At 39.9% G+C, this 20,480-nt stretch overlaps 1 pseudogene; it reads left to right on the top strand.

The window, feature by feature from the left end:
• Positions 1 to 18,383: 18,383 nt before the first annotated feature.
• LOC124095187 (tropomyosin alpha-3 chain-like) lies at positions 18,384 to 19,843 on the top strand (annotated as a pseudogene).
• The last annotated feature ends 637 nt before the right edge of the window (positions 19,844 to 20,480 follow it).

Genomic DNA, 20,480 nt, shown 5'->3' with positions numbered 1-20,480 from the left:
GCCTTTAATAAAAATAGTGCCAACCACTTCTGGGTTTTTTTTTTTTTTTTGGTGTGTGTGTGTGTGTGTGTGTGTGTTTCCAGAAGCCCCTGGCAGAGTTGACAAGAAGTTTTGGCAATGTCTGCCACAGTTCAAAATGAGTCAGAATGAGTTCTCCAAGAAGGTTTTCATTAAGAGGGGCATGAGAAGGCAAAACCACTCAGGGACATGGCATGCAAAAACCATGGGATGTTGGTCTATGTAGTTTTTAAAAAGAAGTAGGAAAAAGGGAAACTTGAGTTTTTGTCTAGAAGCCACTTGAGGGATTTGGTCACTGCTGATCCACATGTTCTGAGTATCGGGAAAGGCTACCCTTGTATTCAATCAACATACTTCTAAGAAAATTGCATGAGTTTCTTATAAGCTTCCGGATAAGAATTGAGTATAGCTGTTTTGCAGCAAAACACGTGGTTTTCACACATGTTGCTGAGGAGATCACAGGATTTTTCCACTTGACAAGAACATCTTGGGAGGAGAACCAAGAAAGAAATTTGAATCTCTCTGCAGACTTCTTTTTCCACGAAGGTTAATCTTAGCCCATATGTGATCTGTCCCCGCTCAGCCAGTTCCCATGCTTTCAGAGCATTGATGCCATATAGAAAAGGAGACCCTTCCTGCAGAAAGTGGTCCAGCCATTCCAGTAAGTCAGTACAGGAATCCATTTTGTCTCTTTTAAAATACAGAGTTAATAGTGACTTCAAAATCGTTTCAACAGCGCTTTCTTAAGGAAGCTGAAGCAAGTGCCTTTAGGGAGTGCTTATTATCTGTTCTCTGTTGGTTGTTGTTTGGGGTACAATATAGAGTTTTCCCCTGGCAGCAGGAAAATTATGTTATGGAAGGAAGGACATCATTCTGCCTGGCTTGAAATGCATTTTCCAAGAGATCTCAAACTGAGGCTGTGTTGATAAAACACACTACATAGAAGAGGGAAAATATTTTCCTTTTCTGTTTTATTTTCCTCCCTTCTTCTTTTCTTCCTTTCTTCCTTCCTTCCTTTTATTTGCCCTTTCTAATCTTTTGGCTACACATTGTTGGAAGAGATAAAGTAGATATAAAAATAAAATAGAGAAGAAAATTGAACCCCTAACTTAATATAGGCAGCCTCTGTCTGTGTAGTGAATGAGCTAAATTACAGCAATTTCTACATAACTGTTTCGTTCCCACACAGAAATTGGCCCATCTGTAGATTGGAGCACCTGGCTGTAGTTGAGCCAATTTAACTTGTTCAGAATGGTACATATACAGAATTGGGAATGTGGCTCAGTGAAAGAGCACGTGCTTAGCACGCCCAATACCCTGGGTTCCATCCCTAGCATCAAAACAAAACCAAACAAATTAACAAAAAAAGTACAAAAGAAAACTTTAAAACTTTAGTTGTAAGTTCAATACAACTGTGTTGTAGTTAAGAACAGATTGATAGGGCTGTGGTTGTACCTCAGTGGTAGAGCACTTGCCTAGTATGTATGAGGCACTGGGTTCAATCCTCAGCACCACCAAAATAAATGAATAAAATAAAGGTATAAAAAGTTCAATAACAGTTTTTAAAAAGGTAGTTGATCTGCCTTCATAAAAAAAAAATTGATTACATCCCAATAGAACTAGGTATAATGCCTTCATTGACCTTCCTAGCTCTCAAAAGTTATATTTTGGATACTCTCGCTTCTCCCTTCTAATGGCTTATTTATTGTGCTTACTGGTTCCATCCCTAAAGTCCCTTTCATTTCAGGTTGTTTTAAAGCTACTCTATTGGTTCTCCATTAAGAAAGATAGCACCCAGTTATCTGTGATTGGAATACTCTGTGAACTGACCCAGCTTTAGAAATAAGAGCAATAAAACAAAATCTTAGTCACATCCTGTACAAACAAGTTCCTCTTACATAAACTTTTTCCGTTTGGTCCTCTGAGGCCCTGGAATAAGTAGAGGAACGTGGCTAAACATTGAACCCTAGCATACTTGTATTTAAACTTCAACCATGAGTGTCTGAACTATGTGACTCTTAACTAATAGCTTACCCTCTCTGAGCCTCAGGTTTGTTATCTCTTAAATGTGGGTTCAAGTATCTTCCTCACATGGTTATTGTGAAGATTAACTGAGATGATAAATAGGAGACATGTGGTACAGAGTATATATTTGGTGCAATTGTTATCCTTTGGCCCACTGGTAAAGCTATATTCCCACCCCAAATTTACATGAAGACCCAGAAGGAAACTGAAAAGAAGATTTGAAAGAGGACCAAAGAGACTGGACATAAAGCCAAGAAGTTAGTCCTCTTCCATCTGTCTTCCAGACTTCTTTCTCCACCTCCTGGGTATTCTGCGTGGGTTCCCAGATGCAGAAGTTGGTTTTACTTCTGAAACTTGCAACCGTCATTAAAGTAATTCAATTGTTCTGCTCTTCCCTTCCAGAAGAATTAAGAATAGCAATGACCAGATGCTCTCCTAACCAGTTCCCACATTAGCGCCTTCCCTGTTCTCTAAAGAAAAAAAGTGACCTTCTGACCTGATCCAACTGTAAGGCTGCTGTGAACTTCCTGGGCCAGGGTCGCCTGAGGTCAGGTACATTAATAGCCATCCCATCCTCTGAATCTTCCTGGGAATTGTAAAAATCACCCAGATCCATGATAATGAGCTTTAAGGACCCTCCTTCCCATTTCCAAAAGACTTTGGGCTTTATACCCAGTAAGGCTGCATTGCACTTGGCTTTCAACTCTCTCAATGTATCATATACTATTCTGCAATCTAGGAATTTATTAAATCCTCTATTTCTACAAAACACCTCTCCTTGATAAAACTGCTCATTAAAACTAGGTCCTTCTTGGGAAGAATTGCAAAGTTTCCAAAATAGTATTTATTGAAGACACACTTCTTGAAAGCAAATGAAAGAAAATACCAAAAGAAAAAGAAACAGAGACCCCAATGGATCAGTGATGCTTTGTTCAGCAGCAGAGGGGCACATTTTCAAGAGGGGAAAATGGTAACAAGCAACAACAAGGGTCTGAGGTTTATGGGGTTTAGCAGGGCCAGGTCCTGGGAGGAGTTGATCAGTTACTTTTGGTGGGCTTACTTTCTGTGGGCAAGGGGATTTTGACAGATAAGGGAGATTGTGACAGGACAGATTCCTGAGGTCGCTTTTTCCCTGAGGGTTTCATAGGTCTCCGTTTCTCTCACTTCTTAGCCAACATGGTTCTAAGAGCATGAACTCAATCAATCCTTCCAACATTATCTAAAGCAGTGCTTTTCATACAAACAAGGGAAACTGAGGACTTGAAGGTCACAGACTTACTGATTGGTAAATTGGGGAACAAATTCAGGCTGAGTACTCTGTTATCCTGCCAGGCAGTTACTGTTTGTAGGGGACTCTGCTTTAGTGTTTTTAGAAAAATTAAAACATGAAGAACATGGTTTTGGTTGAGTTAAGGATAAGGATAAGGTCACTTCACTTCTAAAGTACACCTACATTTAATTTTAACAAATGCAAAATTGAAAAAAATTCTAAATTTTTCAATGATTTTTCTTTTCTCTTTGAGCCAAATTACCATAACGTCTGTTTCCAGAAGCCCTCTTCCCCAAATTTGAAGAACTCCTATAGTGATGTCTAATAATAATTAGAAGCATTTTTCTAATTTTTCTTTGCTGTGATAGCTATTCAACTGTCACACAGATTTCAGCTCCATCTAGAACAGTGGGTTCCAGTGATGTACTACTTTGAGAAAACTAGTATGGGAATTGGATGGAAAATGTTTAGATTCTGTCAAGTTTGAAAAGCAATTTTAGAATCTTTCCAGACATTCTCTGGGTCTTGTTGGTTGAGCAGCTAGGATCTGAGTACTATCCTTGTGAGTCACACCAGTTCTCTAGGCCAGTCTAGTGTCTGATCCTTGGGACAGTAACCGATGCAAATAAATCTTCATTGATAATTCTGACATTCTGAGTGCTACCTATAGAAGAAAGCAGTCCTTGATTCCAATAAATAATGAATATTTATTGTAAATAAGTTGATATCTGCAGTGTTGAATTTTGAATTTAATATGGTGCTAGCCATCAGCTTGCCTTTAGCTGGTTAAAAACCCACCCCTAAGGGCTGGGGTTGTAGCTCAGTGGTAAAGCACTTGCCTAGCACATGGCTGGGCAGTCTGGCTGGGCACAATCAGGAGCCACTTGTCAAAAGAAACTAACTTTATTTTTAGAACCACACATACCAAACAAAACAGCCTCTCAGGAAAAACCCTCAGAGCCTCAACTGCCACCACCGGCTTTCCACAAGCCTCTCTCTCCCACACAAGCTTCTCCCCACCTCCCACAATCCTCCTGCTCTTGAGGCCGATTGGCTGGGTCACGTGGGCGGAGCCAAAAAAGTCCCCCAATGAGCAGCTCCGTGGTCTGAAAGGGCAGGGAAACAGCCCAATGAGCATCACCGCAGAGGAGCCAATCAGCTAGATGTTGCTGGGGCCGAGGAGCCAATCAGCTAGATGTTGCTGGGGCCGCTGTGAGCCAATCATCAGCCAGCAGCTGGAAGTTTGCTGGCAGCTGGAAGTTTGCTGGGGCCCCTTTGGCTGTGGCTCTCAACATCTCCCCCTCTCTGTTTAAACAACAAGCATGTGGCTTAGGGACCGTGCCTGTTAGGCAGTCCAATTCAACATATGGTCCTTACCTGTCATCGGATGAACTGACCTCTAGGCGTCAGCCTCCTGTCTTAGGTTGGTACCACTGCAATTGGATCATACCCGTCACTGACTACCGGTCCAGCATACAGCCATACTTGTGGATAGGCCTTTGCACCTGTGGGGGGGTGAGGTTCTTTGCCTCACCTCTGTTGGCCCCCAAATTTTAGACCATCACTAGTAGAGGAGGATGCAAAATGCCATGACATTAAGCCAATTGAGGGCTCCTTTGAAAAATTGTACCACCAGTGACACCATCAGCAAAAATACTCCAGCACTACCACAATTCGCTGTACCAACAGATAGTTCACAATGCATACAGGTGAGCTCACAATGTGTCCAGGCAAGTTCTGCAAGCAGTTCAGTGATGGCTATTGTAGAAGCTGTAGATTGGTTTTATCTTTGACTTCACTAGCACTGGGATGAAGATAGGAATTCTGGCAATAATGGCTAAAGAAAAAATTATGTAACATTACAGAAGGCACTAAAAGAAAACAATTTTCTTAACAATTTACATTGTCTTCACCGGCACTGGGATGAAGATAGGAATTCTGGCAATGATGGCTAAAGAAAAAATTATGTAATATTACAGAAGGCACTAAAAGAAAACAATTTTCTTAACAATTTACATTATCTTTAAGAGAATTATTAAATATAATGAAAAGGAAAGGTGAAAGTAAACAAACAGATCTGTTAACCTTCTTTTTTGTTTACATATTAAAACAATCCTCAACAGTTGTTTACCCAATTTAAATTAAACCATATAAATCACATGAAAAAAAAATATTTGGATCCATTTTATCATGAGCGCTCATCACATATGATATATGGACATATGTACATTCAAACATATAACACAAAACACAACTGTGCACACGTAATATAATACATACAACACATAACATTATAGTAAAGGCCTTATAACTTTTTACAGGTGAAATCTCCATTGCAATGTTTAAAAACTCTATAGTCAAAAAATAGAACTGATCAGCAAAACATTAACCTAGGTCTGTATGAGCTCAAAAAACAAAATAGAACTTCATGATATGGCAAAGGGCAATAATAAAATAGATATTGAAAAAAGCATCCTGGTTCTGTTGCAGATGTAAGAATAGCCAAACTGGAGTTTTGGATATCAGTTGTTATGGATTTGAGCCAAATCATCTTCTTTTTGGTCTGTAGAAATCGCTTTAGTTAATCTTTCTGGAATCCAAATCGGCTGCTGTTCTCCCTGTGGAAACACATAAACAGACCCCCGACTCCAGACAATCACTGGGTCAGGACCTTGGTTAATCTCTCTGGAATCCAAATCGGCTGCTGTTCTCCCTGTGGAAACACACAAACAGACCCCCGACTCCAGACAATTACTGGGTCAGGACCTTTCCATTGTCCTGTTAGAATATCCTTCCAAAGTACCTTGGGCTTATGTACATTTTTTGGACACATATGCCTTTCCGCAGCACTAAGTCCTGATGAATCCAAATTTAAAAAGTTTAGAGTAAAAAGGGTTATTTTAAGTTTATCTTTGGGGAATATATACCCCTTCCCAATTCCTTCTTTTTGCTTTAATAAGTACATTTTAATAGTTTGATGAGCTATTTCAACTATGCCTTGTCCCTGTGGATTGTATGGGATTCTTGTCCCTGTGGATTGTATGGGATTCCTGTTATATGAGTAATGCCAAATGTTGAGCAAAATTGTTTAAAAGAGGTAGAAGTATAACCAGGGGCATTATCTGTTTTTAACTGTTTTGGAACACCCACAGTGGCAAAATTTTGTAAGCAATGAGCTATAACATCTTTAGTTTTTTCTCCGGCATGAAGGGAGCCCATCAAAAATCCAGAAGAAGTATCAACTGTAACATGCAAATATTTTAATTTTCCAAATTCTGGCAAGTGTGTGACGTCCATCTGCCAAATATGGTTAGGTATCAATCCTCTAGGATTGACTCCAAGATTAACTTGTGGTAAAAAGGTCACACAATTTTGACATTGTTTTATTATTTGTCTAGCTTGTTCCTTAGTTATTTTAAAACGCTTTTGTAAAGTATTAGCATTGACATGGAACTTTTTATGAAAATTTATAGCTTCTTCTAGTGTAGAGAAAATATGTATGTCATGTGTAGTTTTATCTGCTAAATCATTGCCCAAACTAAGGGCTCCAGGCAATCCTGTATGTGCCCTGATATGTCCTATAAAGAATGGATCTTTTCTGTCCCAGATTAAACTTTGTATAGTGGAAAGCAAAGAGAAAACAGTAGAAGAAGGGGAAATCCTACCAGCATCTTCAAGAGATACTATAGCATTAACTACATACTGACTATCAGAAAATAAATTAAATACAGAATCTTTAAACATCACAAAAGCTTGTAAAACTGCATTAAGCTCTACCTTTTGAGCTGATTGTTTGGGTACTAAAAATGTAAAAGTTTGATCAGGGGTAACTACTGCTGCTGTACCATTATTTGACCCATCAGTGAATATATTTGGAGCATTCATGATAGGTGTTTTTCTTGTCATTTTTGGAAAAATTACAGGATGCAATGACCAAAAAGACAATAAAGGATTAGATGGTAAGTGGTTATCAAATGAAACATTAGATTTGCACATGATTATTGCCCAAGTATTTAACTCATTAGCTAACTCATCAATTTGATTCATAGTATATGGAGTAATAATTTTATTGGGAGAAATTCCAAACACTCCCTTTGCTGCTTTTATTCCTTTGAGTATTAATTGTCCTACAGCCTCAGGATACCTAGTAAGAATAGTGTTAGGAGAATAAGATAAATGTATCCATAATAATGGACCTTCTTGCCAAAATACTCCTGTAGGAATATTTTTTGTTGGTAGTACAATAAATAATAAAGGCAAACTTATATCAATTCTATCCAAATGCATATTTTCCATATATGTTTCAATGATTTTTAATGCCTTTCTTGCTTCAGGCGTTAACATTCGGGGTGAATTTGGATCTGATGGACCTTTTAGGATATCAAATAAAGGTCCCAACTCTCCTGTTGGTATACCTAAATAAGGCCTTATCCAATTTATGTCTCCTAATAACTTTTGAAAGTCATTAAGTGATTTGAGTTGATCTACTCGTATTTGAATTTTTGGTGGACAGACCATGGTTGAGGATAATAGAACTCCTAAATAATTAATTGGAAAATTTAATTGTACTTTATCTATTGCTATCTCTAGATTATAATTTTTTAATAAGTTTGTAAGTGTGGCATAACATTCTAGCAATGTGTTTTTATCTTTGTGTGCTAATAATACATCATCCATATAGTGAAATATTTGTAGTTCAGGATTTTGATTTCTAAGTGGCTGGATTACTTTGTTAACATAAATTTGACACATAGTTGGGCTGTTAGCCATCCCTTGAGGGAGTACTTTCCATTCATATCTCTGACCAGGACCTTCATGATTCAGTGCAGGGATAGTAAATGCAAAACGTGGACTATCCTCAGGATGAATTGGAATTGAAAAAAAAACAATCTTTAATATCTATAACTAAAACATACCAGGTTTTTGGCAAAGCAGACAACTGAGGAATCCCTGATTGAGCAGGTCCCATAATAACCATCTCATTATTAATGGCTCTTAAATCTTGCAATAATCTCCATTTACCAGATTTCTTTTTGATGACAAAAATGGGAGTATTATGGGGAGATACAGAAGGTTGTATATGTCCTTCTGCTAATTGTTGTTTGACCAGGTCATGGGCTGCTTGTATCTTTTCTTTAGTCGGGGGCCACTCAGGAACCCATACTGGTCTTTCTGATTTCCAAGTAATTTTGATTGTCTCAGTGGCCCTTTCTGAAAATCCAACCCATGTCTGTCTGTTCCTTGATCTATTTGTATTGGTGCTGCTATACCTTGTTCTTGTTTTTCTAATCTTTTTCCTTTCCTAAAACCTTGTCTAGTCATAATAGTGGGTGCATTTTGGTTGATGTTATTTGTTAATGTCAAACCTAATTGATCTAGGACATCTCGTCCCCATAAATTTATAGGAAGATGATCCAATACATATGGCTGTATAGTTCCTTCACATCCTTCAGGATCCTTCCAATCTAATACCATTGCACTTCTATGGGGATTAGTTGCCACTCCTAGGCCTCGAAGCGTTTGAGTGGCTTGTTGTAATGGCCAATGTTTTGGCCATTCTTGACGAGAGATGATGCTAAGGTCTGCACCTGTATCCAGTAGCCCATTAAATTCATGTCCTTGAATATTTAGTTTTAGCATGGGGCGAGAATCTAAATTTAAAGAAAGCATAGCCCAATTTACACCTGTGGAGCCTAATCCCTTGGAACCTCTTTCTACAGTACGACTGGAAAATTTATCATGTAGGCTGGGTATTATTAGTAACTGTGCTATTCTATCTCCTGGTGAAATTACTGATATACCCTTTGGAGAACTGGCTATAATTTTTATTTCACCTTCATAATCGGGATCAATTACCCCAGGACTTATCATAAGTCCTTTTAGAGTAGAAGAGCTGCGTCCCAATAATAAGCCTACTGTTCCTTTGGGAAGAGGTCCTTTCACCCCTGTGGGAATGATTTGAACTCCCATCTCTGGAGTTAGTACTGCTCTGGCGGAGGCGCAGATGTCCAACCCTGCGCTCCCTCTGGTTTGTCTGATGAGGGATCTGATGGACAATGTGTCCTGGGCACTACCCTGATGGGGTTGCTGGGTTCCTCCAGTGCTCCGTATATTTGTGGTTTTGGGCCCCGGAGCATTGGGCCCCCCTGTCCATTTTTTGGCAATGGAGCCCGATGCCTTTCTCCACAATATCGTGGATAAACACCTGGTCCTTGTTCGTTTTTTGATAATGGAGTACCCTCTATGGTGGTTTGAGAACGGCATTCATTAGCCCAATGTCTCCCTCTACGGCACCGTGGGCAAATACCTGGTATTCTACTCCTTTGATACCTAGTTTTGTTAAACCCTCCTCCAATGGGGCAATTCCTTTTAAAATGTCCTGTTTGTTCACAATTGTAGCATGTTCTTGGCCTGGCATCTAAAGCCTGTTTTACTGCAGCTGCCACAATTTGCCCTTGTTCATTAATGTCTCTGGCATCTAAAGCCTGTTTTACTGCAGCTGCCACGACTTGCTCTTGTTCATTAATGTCTCTACATAATTTAATATATGTGTTTAAATCTTCATGTTTCCATGGTCTAATGATATCTCTGCACCAACGATTCGCTTGCTCATAAGCCAGGTGTTTTAGTAATGGCATTGCTTGTTCTGTATTCCCAAAAACTCTGGTAGCTGTTTGAATAAGCCTATCTACAAATTCAGCATAAGGTTCATTAGCTCCTTGTATTACCTTAGATAATTGACCTTGTAAACCTCCATGTCCTTGTAAAGTCTTCCATGCCTTAATTGCATCTGCAGCAATTTGTGCATATACGCCAGGATCATATGCAATTTGTTGCTGCTGATCCTCATAAGGTCCCTTTCCTAACAACATATCTAGATTTCTCTGAGGATAACCAGCTGCTGCATTTCGCCTAGCCGTCTCCTTGCAAAATTCCTCATTGGCAACCTTCCATAACAGGTATTGTCCTCCATTTAGCACAGCTTTACACATATTAGCCCAATCTGCTGGCGTCATGTTCAAGATGTTAATGGATTCGACCATGCTTACAGTGAAGGGTGCTTGAGGACCATAGGTTGTTACAGCCTCTTTTAGCTGCTTTACTGTTTTGAAATTTAAAACTTGGTAAAATCACTGCCCTCCTGCCTCAAATACAGGGCATGTTAATATTTGAGATCTTGTCTCAGGATCCCAACTATCAACTGTGGGGGTTGGGGGCCTCCCAGCATATGGAGGTGGCGCTGTTGGTTGGACACTTACGCCCTCTGGTGATAGAAAGGTGTTAGTAGCAGTCTCCTGTAGAGGTGGTGCTGTTGGTTGGACACTTACACCCTCTGGTGATAGAAAGGTGTTAGTAGCAGTCTCCTGTTGTAACTTTCCCCCTGATGGCTTTTTCTGTTTTACACTTTCTTTCTCTGTCTGACTAGCTTGAGAGGCCTTCTCTTTTACTTGAATCTTTTCCTCTGTCTGACTAACTTGAGAGACATTCTCTTTTACTTGAATCATTATGTCTTCTCCTTCCTCTACCATTGTCTGAACTGAAGGCTTTGGACTAAGCAAACAAGATATGAACGTCCACAATGGCAATGTGCCAACTGGCAGAGTCCCTGGGCTTTTCTTTTCTATTCTTTTTAAATCTTCACCATGATGGTTCCATTGTGATATATTTAACAACTCCTCCTTAAAAAGCCATGGGCTACATTTCTCTATTGTATCAACGTATGCCCTGACTGCTCTTGATTTTACTGGGATGCCTCCTTCCTCTAACAATTTACTTAACACTCTTTCAGTTTGTTTTTTACTAATTTCTGATCCCATATTTCTACTATAATACAACCCAACAAGATGACGCCAAACAAAACTGAGACAGAATGAAATAAAAAGGGAACAACAAAAAGTCATTATAGCCTTTCTATCCTCCTGACATGGGCATCCGTCCTTTCTCCCTATCTGTTCCTCAGACATAAATAGTTTTTCCTCAGATGTGAGCGGTTTTTCTTCCGTCTCACTCATCTCCAGGGACACGCAACTTAAAACAAAAGTGAAGCAAAATAAAAGAGGAATCTTAAAATGGCTACCCATCCTCTCGCCCTGCCCTCAGGGGCGAGCAGTTTCACTTACCCTCAGTCGCTCCCCGTGCGAGCCACCAAATGCCGCAGTCTGGCTGGGCACAATCAGGAGCCACTTGTCAAAAGAAACTAACTTTATTTTTAGAACCACACATACCAAACAAAACAGCCTCTCAGGAAAAACCCTCAGAGCCTCAACTGCCACCACCGGCTTTCCACAAGCCTCTCTCTCCCACACAAGCTTCTCCCCACCTCCCACAATCCTCCTGCTCTTGAGGCCGATTGGCTGGGTCACGTGGGTGGAGCCAAAAAAGTCCCCCAATGAGCAGCTCCGTGGTCTGAAAGGGCAGGGAAACAGCCCAATGAGCATCACCGCAGAGGAGCCAATCAGCTAGATGTTGCTGGGGCCGAGGAGCCAATCAGCTAGATGTTGCTGGGGCCGCTGTGAGCCAATCATCAGCCAGCAGCTGGAAGTTTGCTGGCAGCTGGAAGTTTGCTGGGGCCCCTTTGGCTGTGGCTCTCAACAGTAAAGCACTTGCCTAGCACATGAGAGGCACTGGATTTAATCTTCAGCACCACATTAAATAAATAGATAAAGATATTTAAAAAAAACCTACCCCTAAATGTTTAGGCATCTCCAACTACAACTGTACTAGGAGCAAGCTTAAGGTCTGTCCTGTGTGTACAGATTGAATGAGTTATTTTATTCCTCTTATAATCTTTTTTGGAGTCTTTTGTGTGTGTGTGTGTGTGTGTGTGTGTGTGTGTGTGTGTTTTGCAGTGCTGTAGATTGAACCCAGAACCTTTTGCATGCTCAGCAGGCAGCCCACCACCACTGAGCTATAGTATCAGCCCACTTTCTCTGGTTTTAAAGGTCATATATATTCATTGTAGAAAAGTTGTAAAATAATAAATAACCAAGCTATAAATGCTGTATTCCATATTTAATAGATATTGGTGAATATAATACTAAAATGTGTACACATACATATGTATTAGACCATATAACATAATTATTTAATAATAATCTGCTATTATAAAATAACAGTATATTGTGAATTTTTTCCATGTTATTAAATGTTCTGTCTCATTATTCTGACTGGCCCATATTCTATCACATAAACATGCCATAATCTTATACCACAAGCATTATTAATAGATGTGTTAGTTATCTATTAATGTAAAATAAATTACCCCAAAACTTAGCTGCTTAGAACAGTAAGCATTTATTATTGCATAGCTTCTGTGGGGTCATAGCTTAGTTGGGCCTTTGGCTCCAGATGCTTCCCAAGGCTGCCCAGGTTTTGGCAGAGACCATCATCATTTCAAGGTTCAAGCAGCAACACCTGCTTCCTGGCTCACTCGTGGTTACTGGCAGGCTTGAAGTCCTCACTCACTTTTGTTTGGAGATATCAATTTTTTTCATATGGTCCTTTCCATATGTTTGCTTTGAATGTAGTAAGTTGTTTTCTACACAGTGAGGATTCAAGAGAGAATGTGAGAATGTGAGCTGGGACACCCCAAATGGAAAACACAGTCTTTTGGACTGACATATTCTGTTTGGTAAAAGTTGTGAGACTTGTTCACACTCAAATGGAGAGAAACCCACAAACACCTATGGTCAGACAGTAGGAACCATGGAGGGTCTTATGACACACACATGTATATATAATTGAAATGTTAATGACAGGGCAATATTCTTTTTAGTATCTTAGAGGAAATGTAAAGTTGGAGTCTACAAATGCACGTTGTTTCACACTTTGAATGAAAATACAGCAAAACTTGTCATGTCCAATTTTTCAAATCAGATCACAATTTGAGTCAGAAAAAAAAAATCTCCTGTACATTGACTATTTTGTCACATTTTATCTGTGTGGTGTTAGATGTAAAGAAACAATTCCATACCAGTTCATTTTCATGCTCTCCCTATACAAAGCACAACCTCACCCAGCTCACACCTGTCACCTCATTAGAAATAACAACAGGGGCATGGCCACCCTAGGCCAGGCATCCAGCTTCTCCATGGCCCAGAAGCAGGTCAGTTTTCCAGTCTTCTCACCACACAGTTTCTTGAGTTCACAACAACCCTTAAAAAGGTGCCTTTGTATCCTCTTCCTTTCCACTTACCTGAGTTTGGCCCAAATTAACACAAACTTCCTTCCTACCAACCTTCCTTTCTGATGGCCCAGTGATCACTCAAGGTTGTGCTATGACTGAAAGTCTCCAGAATTTAGAAAACTGAAAGAGTACGACTCAAGAAAAGGAAGACAAAAAAAATCAACTCTGGCTCATGGAACAACAGTAGCATGTCCAAGGCCATCTTTGAAGAGGCACTGAGCTTAAAAAAGGCATGAGAGGCATTCATATTAAAATGTTTAAAATAAATGGAAAATAAAACAAAAACAGTAAAGTCTGAGTGAGGCTCAAGAATTAGGAAAACAAAAATCAAAGAATAAAATATTCAGGGCAAAGATCAAGGACCAAACCTGACTTGAAATGCCGGATCTATGAGAAAGAATGAACCCCAGTCATAATGGAGAAGAGCTGCTAGCTACAAAAGAACGTGTATCTGAATGTCACATATGTAATCAGCCACATGTTTCTATACCCTCTAATAAGATAAAAGCTGGGTTCCTTGCAGCACAATCTAAATTGCTAAGGGAAAAATCTCTTTTGAATCCAAAACACTGAATATGATAAAAACTCATCTATGAAGGGTCCAGGCATAGAGGTGTGAATTGCATAACCAGCGCCAGGGAACCCCCAACAAGCTGTGACTCATGCCCTTCCCCTGCCATTTCCTCTGCAACATTAAGTCCATCAACACTGAAGCACAATTGACTGCACACAACTATGGGGAAGTGACCAAACAGCCTCTCAGTCTATCACTTAGAAAAACAGTGACAACTCAAATGCTGGTTAGGTACAACTACCATATGCAATCATGGGTGCTCATAAGTGCCTTAGCTTCTCCCCAGTTCAGCCCCTGGACACATAAGACAATTAGGATTAGCCTGAGGACTGAAGAAGTCCTGGAGATGGCCCCCAAATGGCATTTTTAAAAGACTTTTCCAAGCCCTTCACAGCTATGCGACAGGGTTCTTCACCCTGCTTATATTTATTTCTGTGTTCTATTTTTTTTTTTTTTCGCAATAGGTTGGGCGCTGTGAGAAAATCAAAGAGGAATGGACTATAGTCCTGATCCTCACAGTGCTTACAACCTTGCTGGTGAAAAAAAAAAAAAAATGTTAACCTTGAAAATGAAGTAGCATATGCTGCCAAGTGTGATTAAGTACTAAATGAGTGGGTGATCGATCAGCAGCAGGTCGTGATGTTAATCTACACTCCACTCTGCCAGCTATAGCACAGTGCACAGTGACATGAGTCAGAATGTCAGGTGACTGGTACTGAAAATGACCTGAGGCACTTATATGTGCGTAATCAGCTACAACAAAATGGGGGGGGGGGAAGTGAGGCAGGAGGGGAAGAACTCCATTCCCTTCCATCTCCCAGCTACAGGATGCTATGCCTTGACTTCCCCTGACTGCAGCCCTTTGTTGAGTAGGATCCTCTCATCTCTTTCCATCCCCCACTTCATTAGAGGGAGGAAGTGTATTCAAGCTCTTTTTAATTTTTTTCTCAGTGCATTTCAGTTCGGCTTCTTGGCTTGTTCTATCTCAGGCTCATTAAAGATGATTTAAAATATTTTACCTTACCTTTTTATTCATTTGGTTCTTTAAAGTCTCCCTTCCCCACTTGTGTTTTATTATCACCTCTACATTCTAATCATGTGCCCAGCTGCAAATATCATCACACAACCTTGTTTTAGCAATAGGTTTCTTTTTCTTTTATCCTCTAATTGGAATTTACCTTCAAAATCTTCCAGGACTCTTTGCCTGCACACTCCTGGTTTTATTATCAGCCTTCCCTATGATTCACACCCTCTCATGTTAAATCTTTCTCCCTTCAGGAAGCCAAACACTAGCTTTTTATTTAGGTTTCTCTATTCAGTTACTCATTTCTTAGAAAAATCTGTTTTAGAAACTAACATTCACCACAAAAAGCAGAGCCTAAGTTGTGATAAAAACCAGCTAATTTCTATAGAATGAGATAAGATAGAATTCCCCTTGATTCTACCATGTAATAGATACCTAGGAAGGAGGGTTGAAAGTAACAGGAACAATTTCTGCTTTAAAAAATAAACGTAGACCTGATTTTTTTAAAGTGCCCTATGTGCGCCCCCCCCCCCGTTTTCTTTCTTTCTTCTCTCTCTCTCTCTCTCTCTCTCTCTCTCTCTCTCTCACATTTTCCAGTGCTAGAGATTGATCCCAGAGTCTAACACATATGCTAAACACACACTCTATCACTGAGCTATATACACCCCCCAGCCCTTTTTTAAAAATCTAAGAAATTAAAAATAGAAATTTTGTTTGTCCCATGATTTCTTAGTGAGCAGTATCCAGATGGCAAGAACAATTGACTACTGAACTCAGTAGAAAAAGAAAGGCAAGTACCAGCACGTCTGCCCATAACTCAAGGAAAGCACAGATGACTGTTACAAAGAGAAACCATCTCAGAAACAACAAGGAACTTGTCCCTGCCCGGCTGGCTAAGTGCCTTCCAGGAGTAGTGATGACCAGGACAGGCTTCAGGGGCAACAAAGAAGGAGTTGATCCTTCTCAGTTATTCTGTAGGAATTTTTGTATTGCTGGGGGAAAAAAGGAGGAGTATAGGGATGGCCAAGAATCTATCCTGAAGAGGCAACTGCTGCATTTGGAATGAACCATTCCTAAGGGCAGGGGTGGGAGGGCAGGCCTGTGAAGTGACTTCTAATACATTTCACAGAACAACCAGCTGTACTGGTTAACCACTGTAAACAATTTCCCTTTAAGAATTGTGTGAACTCAGAAGGAAAAGAGAGTGCTTGAAAGGTGCATAAGTCATAGAAGTAAATTCATATGTACTCTAAATGGAGGAATGAAGAGCCCTACATTAGAGGGAAATAGCATGAACTATTGAATGATGATGTCAACCCCTTCTGAAAGTTTTCTGAACTAAATACAGTAGGGCTTTGTATCTAACCGTATCATTCAGACCTTTTATGGCCACACTAACCTGGCCTCCATTTATGTCATGGAATCAGCAGGCATTGTTGGCCTTCTGAAATCTGTTGTCAGCTGATTAGATTCTTTCTTGAACATTAAAATCCTAGAGTTTGGTCAACAGATACAATGCTACAGATAGGAAGAATAAGGTCTGGTGCTCTAAAATGCAGCAGGGTAGATATAATAAAAACAATGCAATGTATTTTTACATATCAAATAAGAATTAGAACAAGGATTTGGAATGCACTCATCACAATGATTAAAGTTTAAGTAATGGATATGCTAATTATCCTGAGTTGATCATTGCCCAACATATACCACATATACATGATTCAAAAAATCATACTGTACCTTGTAAATATGTACAAACGTGATGCGTCTATCAAAAAATAAAATTTTTAAATAAAATTCTTAAAATTATAGAGAAATCCTTACTCTTGTGTGTGGTTGTTTGATAAATAAGTGAAAATGACTGGATTCTTCATCAATATCACAAACCAAGCAGTATCTCATTTTGTCCCTAGATGATATTTTGATAGAGTGTGCTTAGGGTTCCTAGGAATACAGTTATTATACTGAAGTGTATGCAAAACTCCAAAAATGCATCACTAATCTTGGCACTCAGCCACAAATCACCTGGGTTCTTACAGATGGACAGGGAGTATCAAGAGATGAGGTTACAAAGAAGCAGGAGACCACAGAACAAGGACGGAAAGAAGATCCCATTTAGGAAGCAGAAGTAGGGTACAAAACTCTGCAATGTGCTGGGCACAGTAGCACACACTTATTATTCCAGCAGCTCAGGAGGCTGAGGCAGGAAGATGGCTAGTTCAAAGCCAGCCTCAGCAAGTTAGCAAGATCCTAAGCAACTCAGTGAGACTCTGTCTCTAAATAAAATCCAAAAATGGTCTTGGGATGTGGTTCAGTGGTCAAGTGTCCCTGAGTTCAATCTCTGGCACAAAAATAAATAAATAAATGTTTAGCAATGTGTAATATTCCAGGCAAGCAGTTGGCAATGAGATTCATAACAAAGAAAGAGGTGCCAAGGGTAAAAAAGTTTGAATGAAAATCCCTATGCATTGTTGTCACACAATGAAAAGACAAGCCACAGACTGGAAAAATATATTTGCAAAATGTTTGTATCTGAAAACATGTTTGTATCTGAAAGCACATAAATAACCAAAAAGAATGTTCAAAATCACAAACATCAGGGAAATGCAAATCAAAACCACAATGAGATAACATCTCATCACAGGTAGAATGGCTATTATCAAAAGGCATAAAAACAACAAATACTGGCAGGAACAGGGAGAAAGGGGAACTTACACACACTTTGTGGGAATGTAAGTACAGCCACTATGGAAACCAATTTACAGGTTTAACAAACTATTTTTTAGTTTGTTGAGGAACCTATAAAACTACCATATAATCTAACATCCCACTATGAGATATATGTCCAAAGGAAATGAACTCAGTATGTGTCAAAAAGATAGCTGTATGTCCATGTTTATTGCATCACTATTCAAAATAACTGAGAAATGGAATCAATCTAGGTATTCATCAATAGATGAATGGATTTTTTTAAATGTGGTATGTATACAATAAAGGAATATGGTTTGTCCATTAAAAAGAATGAAATCATATCACTTGTAGCCACATGGATAAAAGTGGAGGACACTATGTTAAGTGAAATAAGGCAGATATGGAAAGATAGGTACCATGTTCTCACTCATTTATGGAAGCAAAAAATGATAATCACACAGAAATAGAAAGTAGAAGAGAGATGACTAGATTCTAGGAAGAGAAGGGGTAACTATAGTATACTGCATTAATCACACATTTAAGAAATAACTAGAGAGGCAGAAATCAGAGTCCCAGAACCCGCTGGGTGGGTGTCATGGCTGGGATCACCACCACCAAGGCAGAGAAGTGCAAGGTCCAGGTTCTGCAGCCACAGGCCAGTGACGGCAGAGGGGAGAGCAGAACACTTCCAGCAGGAAACAGAGGGCACAAGGCGGGCCTGGGAACAGGCTGAGACTGTGGTGGCCTCCTTGAATTGTAGGATCCCAACTGGTTGAAGAGGAGCTGGACCATGCTCAGGAGCTTCTAGCTGCTGCCCTGCAAAAGCTGGAGGCGGTGGGATGACAGTAAGAGAGGTGTGAAGATCACTGCGAACCAGGTCCTGGAAGATGAAGGAAAGATGGAACTCCAGGAAATCTAATTCAAAGAAGCTACGCACTTCCCAGAAGAAACAGACCCGAAGAGTGAAGAGGAGGCTGGTAAGTTAGTGATTACTGAAGGATACTTGGATGGCTCAGAGGAACAAGCTGAGCTGGCAGTCCTGTTGCCAGAAGTGGCTGAGCATCAACTGATGGACCAGAACCCGAAGTGTCTGAGCGCTACAGAAGAAAAGTATTCTCAAAAAGAAGACAAATATGAGGATGAAACAGAGATTCTTACTGATAAACTCAAGGAGGCCAAGACCCATGCTGGGTTTGCTGAGAGATCAGCAGCTAAACTGGAAAAGACAATTGATGATTTGAAAGATAAGCTGAAATGCACCAGAGGGGAGCATCTCTGTAACCCAAGGACCAGAGCTCCCCAGTCCTGCCCTGCTGTTGTTCCTTCCTCTGATCCTGACTCCACCTGAGGCCAGCCAGCCCTGGCCTCAAGGTGACCTATTGCTTCTCTCTTGTCTTTTCCACCAAATTGTCTCTGCCTCTAGAGCCTGGGCAGCTTTGGGAACAACATTTAAGGGAATGTGAGCAAAATGTGAAGTGTCTTTAAAAGCAGGTTGTGATGTACACATTTTGTAATTACTTTCTGTTGCTATAGCAACCATTAGTAAAACATTCTGAATGATTCCACACCTCTGAATCTCATTCCTTTTTCACTTTTGGAAGGTAACTTTTCAGCCTAATCCATATTGCCTTCTCCAGTAGAGGAAGAAAAAGAGGTGTGGGCCTGCTTTGCTGACAGCCAGAGCCCAGGGAAAGGCTCCACGGTGGGAATCCTCATTGCTCTGTACAAAATACCTGCCAAACCAGAAAGGTGATTCCAAGAAGAGAAAGCCAAAAACAAAATCTGTGCATTTCAGAGTTGGTTTATTTTTTCTTCTAGTTCTAAGGTATCTTTGGACACCTTTATTTTATTTTTTACTTTTTTCATCAGTTATACCCAAATTAAGATGCTGAGACCTCTGAGATTTTTGTTTGTTTCTTTGTTCATCATGGGGCTGGGAATTGAACCCAGGGCTCTAGACCATATCCTCAGCCTTAAGTCCAAATTTTTGTCCTGCCTCTTACCTGCTTCCCAGCTGTTCACAGAATGGTAGTGGACCCCTTAATCTTGAGGTGATGACTTAATTGCTCTCCTGCCTTCTTGAAAGAAAGAAAATTATGTTTTGGCTGGAGCTGTATAAAACTCATCTCCTCACCGTTGCTGGGTCTGAAGCAGCTGTCTTTAAGAGTATCACTCATTGTGCATCAGTCAGTGATGGAGAAATCTGGAAAAGCTCATGTACAAATTTTGTTTACATTATAGACTATTTTGAAATGTTTCTTCTTTGAGGCTGGGGTACCTGGCCACCCCACCTGGCTGTGAGAGTTCTCTATAGTCTGGGCTGGCAGTGTGCTGATCTATCAATATTTCTTTCCCCATCCAATCCCCACTTTTAGGTGAGGTTTGTGCAGTGTCTGTTAGGTGTACAACCTTCAGCTTATTAGCTTAAAATGTATTCTTTGTTGTTAGGGACTCTTTGGGGACAATTGAGAGAAAGGGAAACCAATAGTGCAACTGTTTTAACACTGAATATTGATGAGTGTCTTTTTGAAATAGAGAAACAGTTCCTCCAAAAATAACTAAATAAATGTTTGAATTTTCCCAAAACATTGAAATGATAATATTTGAGAAGATGGAAATGCTAATTATTCTGATTGGATCCTTAAGTGTTCTATGTATTGAAATATCATGCTGTACCCTGTGAATATGTACA

The sequence above is a fragment of the Marmota monax genome, unplaced genomic scaffold (assembly GCF_021218885.2).
Source record: "Marmota monax isolate L192 unplaced genomic scaffold, Marmota_monax_Labrador192_F-V1.1 WCK01_AAM20220418_F8-fsc00066, whole genome shotgun sequence".
Taxonomy (NCBI): domain Eukaryota; kingdom Metazoa; phylum Chordata; class Mammalia; order Rodentia; family Sciuridae; genus Marmota; species Marmota monax.
Note: the sequence above shows the minus strand (reverse complement) of the source record. Positions and strands in the feature narration are given on the sequence as shown.